The sequence below is a fragment of the Acomys russatus genome, chromosome 15, assembly GCF_903995435.1.
Source record: "Acomys russatus chromosome 15, mAcoRus1.1, whole genome shotgun sequence".
NCBI lineage: Eukaryota > Metazoa > Chordata > Mammalia > Rodentia > Muridae > Acomys > Acomys russatus.
In genome coordinates, this window is record NC_067151.1 from 15,603,903 (window position 1) to 15,615,793 (window position 11,891).

An 11,891-nucleotide genomic window follows, 5' to 3' on the forward strand; every position below is an offset into this window, starting at 1 on the left:
TGAAGAGGGATAAAGATTGATTTAGGTTCAGAACTTTAGACTCACCAAGATAGGATAAATAATATTTTCTTCAAGATTGCCAAATACTTTTTGACTAGACATTATGTATGCAAATCTTACCTATTGGTTTTTATAATTTTTTATCAATGTTCTTACTGTATATTATTTTTAAATGGCCTTTTTATTTAGGCAGAAAAGAGAAATTGTTGGAGGTTGGTCTGATGTATTCTGATGCTAATGATTACTTGCTGTCTTTGTGTCCCAAGTATTGTTATGTGACCTTGCCTAAAAAGTTAATCCTGGAGCAGTGTGAAGAAGCAGCAAGAAGGACCCCCGGATGGACCAAACCCACGTGCCACTGTATCCCCGAGTTCAGCACTGAGGTCCCCCACCACTGCCATGCCCGAAAGAGAAGCCGAAGGGGAAGCTAAAGGAGATAAAGCCAAGATGAAGGACAAGCCACAGAGAAGATCTGCAAGGTTGCCTGCTAAACCTGCTCCTCCAGAGCCAGAGCCTAAGCCTAAGACGGGAGAGAAGGTACCCAAGGGGAAGAAGAGGAAAGCTGATGCCGGTAAGGATGCAAAAAAGATGATGAGCGTAAAAAAAAAAAAAAAAAAAAAAAAATGGAGACACCAAAACAGACCAGGCGCAGAAAGCCGAAGGTGCTGGAGATGCCAAGTGACGTGTGTGCATTTTTGAGAACTGTGTACTTCTGGTGACTGTACAGTTTGAAATATTATTTTTTATGAAGTTTTATAAAAGCCGAATTTTGTCTTACTTTTTGTTTTTGTAAGCTATGATGGGAGCACACAGAACACTTCATTTTTTTGTGGGAAAAGCAACAAGTGTCACTAACAAAATGTCTCCTAAGCTGGACTGATGATTCAAAATATCTTTCCCTGATAATTTTAAAAGACTCCTATTGGGTCACAGAAGAGACACTGTGGTGTTGACATCTGTGGCCACCATGGTACAAAATGTCTTGTGGTATGGGAAAACTCTAAGTTCATTTTTGTATCCTCAACACCCTGCCCCCCACCTTCTACCATCAACATTGACTTAACTCCCTTAAAACCAGAGACCTATTGGAACTTGCCCCCAAAAAACTGGTTTTTGTTTTTTGGTTTTTTTTTTTTTTTCTGTCTATTGAGTGATCTGGGCTTTGCACTGACATCATTGAGTGTCCTCAGAAGAGTGGTGGTTCCTTTTATAAAAGATTGTGGATATTCAGATTGACAATTCTGCCATTTTCATTTCATTTCCTGAAAGTCAGGGTCGGCTTATGAAAAGTTGTTAAACAGCATCCTTAGTGTGAAATATCAACCCTCACACTAAGCTACTTCGACTTTTCCAAAGCATTAAATGGAGATTTCATTGGGTTTATAGTGGCTTTCTGATGTTGGTCGTCTATACAAGAGGGGAGTTTGGAAGTTCTTGTATTCTGTTAATGATTGTCTGCCCACGTGCTGCCTGAAATGCCATGATTGTTTATGAAAAATAACTTTAATAAAGATGGATACAACTAGAAAAAAGTTATTTCTATTTGACCAATAAAAAGCCAGCATGCCTGGGCAGGCAAATGGGCTAGGTGTGGCTAACTAAGGTTCTTGGGCTTTGGAAGACAGAGAGAATCTTGGGGGAAAAAGAAGAGACAGGGAAGAGGATGGAGGAGATCCCCATGGGGTAGGAATAGAGCCACGTGACGCAGAGAAGGGACTCTGAAGTGCCTCATGGAAAGCCATGGAGAACATGAGCAAGTATTTTGGGATTACGGGTGGGAGTTAGACCAGACAGACATTATTAGAAGCAGATAGAATGAGATGGAGACTGGGAGTTATTGGAGGATGGCTTAGGAGGTAATATCTGCCTTGCCCCCGGTAAGGGCTTATTATAAAATACATCAAGTGTCAGTGTTTTTATTGATTGTTAGCAGGTTAGAAAATGCCATCGGAATAATAATAAATATTTATTAGGCCATACTTAGAAATTAACCACAGCACACTGGCATGTCCTGCTAGTGCCTCCGTTATCTTTAAAGTCAGCCTCCCACAAAGTCCTAGGATATGAACAAAGCACATATGGTTCTTTGCTATGATGTGACATAAATGTCCCCTAGTCTATTTCTCAGTTGGGTTACTAACTAGTCCCATTGTCTCTATCCCCATCCCTAGCCTTCTGGTCCTTCAGCACACTCTAGGTCATCTCTCACCCATGTCGCTAAGACTTCCAAGCCCTTGCAGACCAGCCAAAGGCTCTGGAACCATGTTGCCTACAGGAGGAGTCCCATCTAAGATCCCACTTCTGCTACCAGTTCCTTTGTTAGTCAATTTTTGGTTGCTGTGAATGAAATGATTTTTATAGAGAAAAGATATTTTGATTCATGAGTCAATGTATCTGGGGCTTTGGGGCTGCTAAAAGTAGACATTGGGCTAATGAAGTAGACATAATGGTAGGGTGGCCACCAGAGTTACTACAGCAGCAGTCTGAGGGGAGTTAGCTTAACCTGGCAAAGAACCAGGAAAATCTCGGGGACAAAACTCTTTTAGAAGCACCATCCCACAGGATATTACCCACAGTCGTGTGGAGAGCGGGGACTGACTCTGACATGAACTCAGGTGCCCCATATTTGACCACTTCCCCTTGGTGAGGAGGCCTGGTAGCACTCAGAGAAAGAATAGGCAGGCTACCAAGATGAGACTTGATAGGCTGTGACCATATGGTGGGAGAGGAGGTCCCCTTCTGTCACAGACCTAGGGGAGGGGAATAGGGTAAAAGAGGGAGGGAGGAATGGGAGGAGACAAGCAAGGGGATAAAAGTTAAGAGATATAATCTGAATAAATAAAGAAGAAGAAGAAAAGAAGAAGAAGAAGAAGAAGGAGAAGAAGAAGAAGAAGAAGAAGAAGAAGAAGAAGAAGGAGAAGAAGAAGGAGAAGAAGAAGGAGAAGAAGAAGAAGCAGCAGCAGCATCCCAGTGACCTGCCTTCTCCGGTGTGACCTTTACCTCCTAGGTTTCCACCATCTTCCAAAATAGTACTTCCACTATGTGGTGGCCAAGACTTCTCCACAAGAGCCTTTGGAATGTTTCATATTTAAATCGTACCTGCTTTGACGGGGGTCAGAAGGTCACTCAGGGGAAGTGACATTTTTGTCACATCATATCAAAGTTTCATACATCAGCATAACTTACAGTCTGTGGTACCTTGGTCTTGGAGGAGGCAGTGTTGGTCACGTGTCCCCACAATTCTTTCTTTGTGGAGGAAAGTCACGATAAGCATACGGAGCATGAGGAGCGCTAGCCGTGCGCTGCCTACGTGACTAGACGCTCTGTTACTTTTTACACATGCACACTACCTTCGTCTAGTCTTCTAATTTAACATCTGCTATGCCTAGATAGAGTAAAATTACACCTTTCCAGAGCGTCAGTTGATGAGAAATAGCATTATGTAGAAAGGGCATCCATGTGCTATGATCTAAGAAGACAGGCCTGTTACCTGGTGCAAGGTTTTTTTTTTTTTAATTATTTTATTTACATTTGCATTTTGCCTCCATGTATGTCTGTTCACGGTAGTTACAGACAATTGTAAACTGCCGTGTGGGTGCTGGGATTTGAACCTAGGTCCTTTGGAAAAGCAGCCAGGGCTCTTAACCACCAAAATGACCTCTCTAGTCCCATGAGTGACGCAGGTTAACTAGTGTTGTTCCTGTCAGCACCACTAACAGCAGATGCCTCACAGCTTCAGATTGGCACAGCCATCTCTAACTGGAACACCTCTTTCCCCCGCTTCCGGTAGGACATCGAACCACCCCAGCTGGCTCTGTCCTTTCCTTCTCTGGATTCGACTAAGATTTTGGCCCACTGGCAAAGCTGCCTCTGGTGTTCCCTATCTTAGATCCAGACTGAGTCACTGCTCTTTCTCCTCCATTTGTCCTGTTTGAGGACCTCCACACCCCAGGCTTAGCACTTCTAAGTAAAGCAGTCAGGATCTCTTCTCTTTTCCAGGCACTGGGGTCCTTTCTTGCTGAGAAAAAGTCTCAGTGGCACTGGGTGCATGCTGTTCTTGCACAAGACCTAAGTTCTGTTCCTATCACCTATACTTGTGGTCTCACAGTCACCTTGAACTCTAGCACCAGGGGATCTGGCACCCTCTTCTCGCTTTGTGGGTGCTGCAGTCATGCGAACACACACACACACACACACACACACACACACACACACACACACACACACACACAATAAAACAGTTCTTTTTTTTAAAGGTTCTTACTAGAAGGTGCTGACGTCTTCCACTTCTCTTCCTTGGCTTTTGACAACCGCCCATTCCTAGACTCCATAACCAGGCTCATTCTTACCTTCCAGACTCTACCATCACTTCTTTATATGATAACAGACCTTCCCTGCCTCTCTGCCTCTTACCAGGCCTTTTCCTGCCTGGATAAACTCAGTCTCAGCCTGTGTCACAGCTCATCCATTGTAGGTCCACACCACAGTCTCACATAGAAGACTATATCACCCGTTCTGGTTCCTTGAGTTACTAAGTCTTTTAGTGGCTCATGCATAAACTGCTAAGAAAGGACGCTGCTGATGACTGCTTTTGTATTTTTAATTTTTGTTGGTCCCCACCTCTTGGTCTTTATTCTCATCTTGAACAAAATGCAGAGTATGAAGTTTCTGGCATCCTTCTTTCTTCTAGTCTTACGTGAATCATGTCAAAATTCAGAAGCCAGCCAGCCCACAATAGCTTCTGACCAGTCACGTGACTGCTGCAACAAGTAGGAGCCAGCTGGATCCAAACTGAAGGTCAGGGGCTCTGGCTTTTGAGACCTGGTGTGTTTATATGGCTCGAGATGGGCTAGAGCAACTCTCTATTTGGCCCCAGATTCCCAATTCTCCTGTCTCTATCTCATGAGTGCTAAAATTCCAGGCATGTGAAATAGATTTATTTACTCACATGCAAGGAAATAGAGTAATGTAAACCTAACATGATCATTTGTAAAACATGATAACTTTTGTTTTAAAATTATGTAAATGTATATAAAACTCAAAGAGGATACATTTGTTAGACAGAACAACAAAACGTTGATAGCAGTTGGATTGCTCATGGCTTCCTCTCTCCTATTATGCCTATAATTTGAAATGTAGGCATACACTGATATGTATTACAATTTTACTATTTCCTGAACTTATGAAATAATGAAGTACAGCATTTACATATTCTCTGGGAATGGTGATAGTTTGTATTCTCCATTTAAGTCATACCCTTAGTTATAATTTAATCGAATATACTTCAGGATGATAGACAGACAATATAATATAAATCTATTCGCACTGAAAAGTACAATATAGTAATTTTAAAAGAAAATGTCACATGCTCCAATATCAACAAGATTGTTTCTGATTGATATAATTTTGAATGCATCCTTTGCTTTGCTTCTCGTTTTCTTGTTTTTCCTCTTTTCCAACCTAAAAATATGTCTTAAGGGGGGAGACGATGAAACTTTATTGGTGTCATCATGTTATTATGGAATGGATTTCTGGAACGGATAGAAAACAGAGTGACAGATCCCTTAGTGCAAGGGGACTCAGCCAGACACCACTAATGGCTCAGAGGGAATCTTTTACAGTAAATGTAATTGAATTATGAGCTTCTCAAGTTCACAAACCATCCCTTGGACAATGTGTGTCCACCAGGGGCCATGCAGAGAGAACACAGTGTATTTGTTGGAAGAAATGGTGACAATTTTAAGACACTTGGAAATTTTGGAGACTGACTGTCCTCAGCCTTATCTTACCAAAAATGACAACACACCTGCAGTGCTGGACTCCGCCGGCTTTGACTGGCTCAGCTAGGGGAACAGGTACCTGAAATCCTGTAACCTGCCCAGTGGCCACATGTGTCCAGCCTGCTACTATCTCATGTTTATTCAGAGCTGTTTAATACCCAGGACCTGCTTATCACACGGGTCAGGCCTCTATGCCTGATAAACAGCTGCTCCTGACAGCCCAAACCATATGCTTTCCAGAAAATCAACTTATTTGATTCAAATCCTCTAGATAAATAGCGTATAAACACTGTAGACGTGCCATTATTCTCCCCGACCACAGATATTTCTAGAAATAGGCTCTAATGAAACAAATGCATCATTTAGACAGATTAATAATATGCTAACTCTACAGAGCAGCGCTTCACAATTGCATATTCATCTTCTTTCTGTGCTGGCAGGATTAGCGCCAGCAAGAAGAGATTTTATGATGCTGTCATTTTCTTAATTTCTCCTTGAGCGAAGTTTCCAGCGTTAGAAGGAAGCAAAAGGTTAGAATCTTCCAAAATGATAAGTATATAAAGCTAACAAGAGGAAGGTTGTGGGCGTTCTCTCTCCAAGATCAAAATATGCATCCCTGAAAAAAAAAAAAAAAAGCTGTGATGCAGAGAAGTAACATCTTGAGGTTAAGTGCCCAGAAAGAAGACAAGATCACAGGGAAAGCAAATGTTCAATAGCACTTACAGCCTTCCTGGATAAAGAAGAGATCTGATTCAGCACGGCTTGAGAACCTCAGCAAAAAGAGAAGAAAAACTGAGACCTGTTTTCAGATAACTAAGAAAAATGCTAAGTTAAATGAATGAGGACAGAGAGAGCCAACTTAAGAATTATTTTTCCTCCATAACTAACCAATATAATCAGGAAAACATATGATAAAGTAATTACTTTTAAAATATTTAAAGTCTTAAGATCATAGATTAAAATCATTCAGTTCATTCCTGGAGAAACAAACCAAAAGAAACTTACAACTAGGAACATCTGGTAATTATTTTTAAAAATTATAATAATTTAAAAAAACTCTTATAAGTTTCCAGGCTGATAAAAGCTACACATATTGGCCTTATTTTTCCTTCCATATTGCTAAACTTTAAAAAGCATTAAAGATAGACTTAAGGGAGTTTTCTTCTCCCACTGTGATAAGATACAACTTAAAAGAAAATGAGTTTATTTTAGCTCACAGTTCAAGGTTGACCACATTGTGGTGGGGAAGTGAAGGCATTAGGAGCTTGATGCAGCTGGTCACATTCACATTATGGCCATAATAATAATTTTTTAAAGGCAGGAATGAATGCCTGCCTGCCTCTGGGTTCCCTTTCTTATGCAGCCCAAAATGCCCTGAGCAAGGAAATGGTCCAGCCTTAGGGCTGAATTCTTTACTTGCCCCTTTGGTTCTTCTTCATTCAAATAATCAATTTCCAAGCACCCACTTTATTCCAGGCACCACATGGGGCCCTAAAATATTGCAGTAACAAAACTGTGTCTGCTTTCCTCCGAAGTTGATCTCAGTTCTCTTCCTTCGTGTGTAAAGAAGATAATTCTTGGTCACATTCTTTACCCCCAAACTTAGTGAGAATCTCTTCTCGTCTATGATGTCTGTTGAGTTGTTCACAGAGGGCAGCAAGCAGGTGCAGTTATCACACACAGCCCTTTGGTTTCTCCACACATAGGGCACCACGTCAATGCAATTGTCACCAGGGCCTTGGGCTCTTCAAAGGCAGAGCCCTGGAAAGGATTATCACAGCTGTTATCACTGGCCTAAGACTCAGAAAGTGATCTCCCACTCTAACGACCACATTTGACAAACAGAATCATTTGGGTTTTGTAATGGGAAGAAATGCAGATATTGTCACCGAGACTGCTTTTAATTACTTTACACCCAAAACCTGTGCTGCTTCTGTGTTGGTTACACCTGGAGAGGAAGCCATAGAGTCACTCAGACAGGACACTGCTGGAAGTCCCAGGAGGCCTTCCTGAGCTGAGCTTCACTGCCCCTCTGTTCCCGTCTCCCCTTCTGCCAAACAGGAACTGGAGCCTGAGGGCTGGCATTCGCCAGTTAGCTAGGTTTTTGTTTGTTTTCTTCTCTTACGTACGCTTAAATAGCGGGTAGTTCAGACACAGATACATGAAATAGAAATGCCAAAATAGTATATAACAGAATATTCTGACACTTACATAAATTAATAACTTACATAAAATTAATGTTGCAGGAATAAGAAGTTGTTTTTCAAATTTTATTCAACTTCATACATTCTTTTTCTCGTGTCATCAATTACAGCGACTGCCCAAATACTTTTATTCCAAAATGTCAGGCACATATTGCATATAATATATCCAGTGTGAAATATTTTGCTGCCATTGTTTAGATGGAACTTGAAGAAATGTGTAATTTTAGAAGATTAAGTTAGTCATGAAGCAAACCATCAAAGTCAAGGTTTGATCAAGGAAAAGATCCATTATGAACTGTCAATAAAACACAATTTCTGTAGGAATTTATTCTAATACAGACCTAGGATATGGGTAAGCAATGTGTACGAATTTGTTGTCTGTGTTTGATAATGCAAAGGAGGGCAGATGAGAAGAGATCACACAGAACAGAAAATGCAAGGGCCTAGGCCCACATGCTATGAGGCTAGGATTCGGGTGCACTATAGACTAGCCAGCCAGCCTCCTCTTAAATTTTAAATATCACATTTAATATTTCTGCTATTTCAAATGTTGTCAGAGAACACAAAACTCCTAGGTCACAGACCAAACACCCAGGTGCTCACAAAAGAGCAGACAGGAAGGCCACCATGTTTATTGCTCGTGTCTTGAACCTCAAGGCCCATTGATGCTGTGCTGGGTCCCAGGTGGCTGCTGCATAAATACTGACTTTCATCTCAGCTGAGAAATGCTGAGATTGGCCAGCCCTCTACTTCTATAGAAGTGGCAAGCAACCCTCTTCTTTGTTATCTCGGCCCTTTCGATACTGCTATAAAAAACCCTGAGAAACATATTCTCTGAAAACTGAGCGAGAACGCGAGGGAGTTCAGGGTCCGTGGTGGAGTGCCTCTCCTAATTCTCGGGAGGCTGAGCCGAAATTCAGTTAAGACGAGGGCAAACCTGCTTTCCTTGTTATTTTCAAGTCTCTGTCTTTAAAGTGGTTCTGTCTTACAGAAGACACCAGTGGCCTTCATCTAGGAAGGAATGGGCATCAGATCCAGAAGATGAACACAGAGGGAAACTGAAGAGGGACTTATGGGTAACAAACACTCGGCTGCTACACCAACCTACCCAGGTGAGCCAACGGGTAAGCAGCCATACCCTGGTGAGCCAATGAGTTTATTGGGGTTACTTACAGGAATGTGGGTGAGGGATTACTTACAGGAGCAGAAATGACTCAAAGACAGTCGCCATCACCAAAGCCCACCGCAATGTGGGCGACAGCTCATGAAAGCTAGAAACCCTGAGTACACTAGACAACCTGCAGGCAGCTCAGCAGGGTGGAGAGGGTCTTTTCCAGGCAGCTCAACTGGTTTGAGCCTCTTCCAAGTAACTGGTCTCTGCTTCTTCTAAGCATCATGGCTGATCCAGGTAAACATTGTTCTAGGGAGGTGGTCTGGTCTAAGAGTGTCTCTCTGTAGTCCTTAATGCTTGAAAGGGCAGAGGGTAGTGTATCTGATCAGGTTCAGGGACTTCCTGAAGTCTTTGAGTTGTTTACTTCCTGGCCTTGATGAACGCACTAGACAATTTGCAGAATGCAATGTTTCACCTTCCTTTAGATTCTAAAAGTTTAGAACATTCTTCCCTCCAAGATGGAATGTGTCACGTAGGAGAAATCTGCTATACAACAGTGACCCATGCCATACCCAGGGCAACTCCAGAGCACCTGACTTCAGCTTAGATAAAGTAACAGTACAGTTTGCCACAGACCATGGGCTTACAGCCTCTAAATTACCATACTCTATATTATCATTTGAGTCTGGTAAGCCTTGCCATCCACCTGCAGACAAAACTCCTTACACTGTCTTTTTAAATTATAACTGGCTGAGAACTAAGAGGACAAATAGAATCCACCAGCCACGTTGTATCAATGGACCATAGGAACCCTTTCAGCTCAATGATTCCTCAGGGAGAGCCTTTAGTCTCAGCAGCCTCAAGTAACGGTTTTCACAACAAAATGACTGGAACAAATTAAAAGAAACTCATTAAATTCACCCCCAACATTTTTATCAAGGACAAGTCATGCAGGCGTTCTCTGTTTAGCACATAGCACATATGGAAACAGCAGGCTGCAAGAAGTTCTGCCTATAGCGATAGCAAAATACACATTCCCAGATGTAGGGTAACAGACCAGTGGAAAATTATCCTGCCCCTGGCCGGACCCCAAACTTGGAAATCTAAAAATTTTAAAGTTAATGTTTTAGAGTTTCAATATTTTAATGTTTCAGGCCAGGTGTGATGTCCCATGCCTTTAATCCCAGCACTTGGGAGGCAGAGGCAATAGGATCACTGTGAGTTCAAGGCCAGCCTGGTCTACAAAGAGCATCAAGGACAGCCAAGGCTACACAGAGAAACCCTGTCTCAGGAAAAAAAAAGTTAATGGCCAAGAAATATTTCTGCTGTGCGGTACTTTTCCACTAGCGCACCATCCAAAGACTCTTTAAAAGCCTGCCCTTTTGTCCAGCCAACTACTGTCTTTCCTCTCATTCAGAGGCAGTTGCCATTATATTTTTCTCCCCTAATAAACCTCTTGTGTGAGGTTTATCGCATGGTGTGACTTTGCGGTGTTCCTTGGCTCCTGGCTGCCAAGATGTACTTGAGCTGGAAATCCTTACACTAGATGCCACCCAAAGACTACCCAGACAGCAGAGCCTTCTATGGACAGTAGTCTCAGCACTAACCTTGATGTGTAGCATTTTGATTCCTCAGGAACCACACTCTATTGCAACTTTTGCTTTGTTTTCTTTATGTGACCTAACAAATATTATATTCCATTATTTTAAAGAAATACAACAAGGAAACTTAATACTTTCATTGGCCAGTAAGGGGCTCTGTCTCTAAGATTCCCCAATCAGTTTTCCTTTTTCCCTTTTCTCCTACCGGTCCTCAGGAGAGGGAGTCAGTTAACCAACTGCTAAGTTTGGAAAGAGTAAATGAAAGTGCTTGGCTCAGCCCGCCCTTGGGGATTGTCTTGGCTTCAGCCTCCTGCTTCCCTTCAAAGTGAGGCCTGTTCTACCCAGTACATTGCACCTCTAATTCTGAGGCCAATCTCCCATTCCAGTAATAAAGGTAATTTTTACACATCTTCTGCCTTATTTTTTTGTTTTTGCTTATTCACCGTTGCAACTATTTCCTCCAGATTGAACCACTCCCTTGTGGAGGGGTTACGGAAGTTCAGGACACTCACAGAAAATTCATAAAACTCTTGAGGCTCTTCCCTAAGGTTATATAAAGAGTGAATAATTGGCTTGGGGAGAGAAGAGTCTATTAATACAGGTTGTACAGTGAGGTCCAGAGGTAGCACTTTTTTGAGTCCTCGTCTACCCTGGAATGAGCTTTTGAGTAATGTGGCTGTAGTTGAATCACTCACAAGTTCCTGTAAATAACATCAATGAACTCCTTGCTTCAAGAAGGACTTACTTTAATGCAATTATTTTTTTTGATCTGTCACTTCCATCTCTATCAGACTTGACTAGAAATAGATTCCCCGGGAGAATGCAAACAACATTAACTGAGCCACACCTGGGGTGGCGGGGGCCAGGCAGGGGGTGGGGGAGGCGAGTGTTTCTGGGTGCCGGAGCCCATCATGCTCCAGTAAACAGGAAAGACTGTTTTGAAACTGCAAAATGCGTTACTTGTTACAGTGGCGCTATCTTCCTTTAGATCTTTAACTCTTCAATATGTGGATTTATGATTGTGCGTGTATACAAGTGTGAGTATTCATGTGTGTGTTTGCTTAGCTAGAGTTTCTATTGCTGTAAAGAGATACCATGACCACGGCAACTCTAACAAAGAAAAACATTTAATTGGGACTGGCTTACAGGCTCAGAGGTTTGAGCTGCCACGTAGATGCTGGGAATTGAACCTGAG

At 42.2% G+C, this 11,891-nt stretch overlaps 1 pseudogene; it reads left to right on the forward strand.

Annotated features, from left to right (window-relative positions):
* Positions 1 to 399: 399 nt before the first annotated feature.
* Positions 400 to 682, forward strand: LOC127198890 (non-histone chromosomal protein HMG-17-like; annotated as a pseudogene).
* Positions 683 to 11,891: the final 11,209 nt, after the last annotated feature.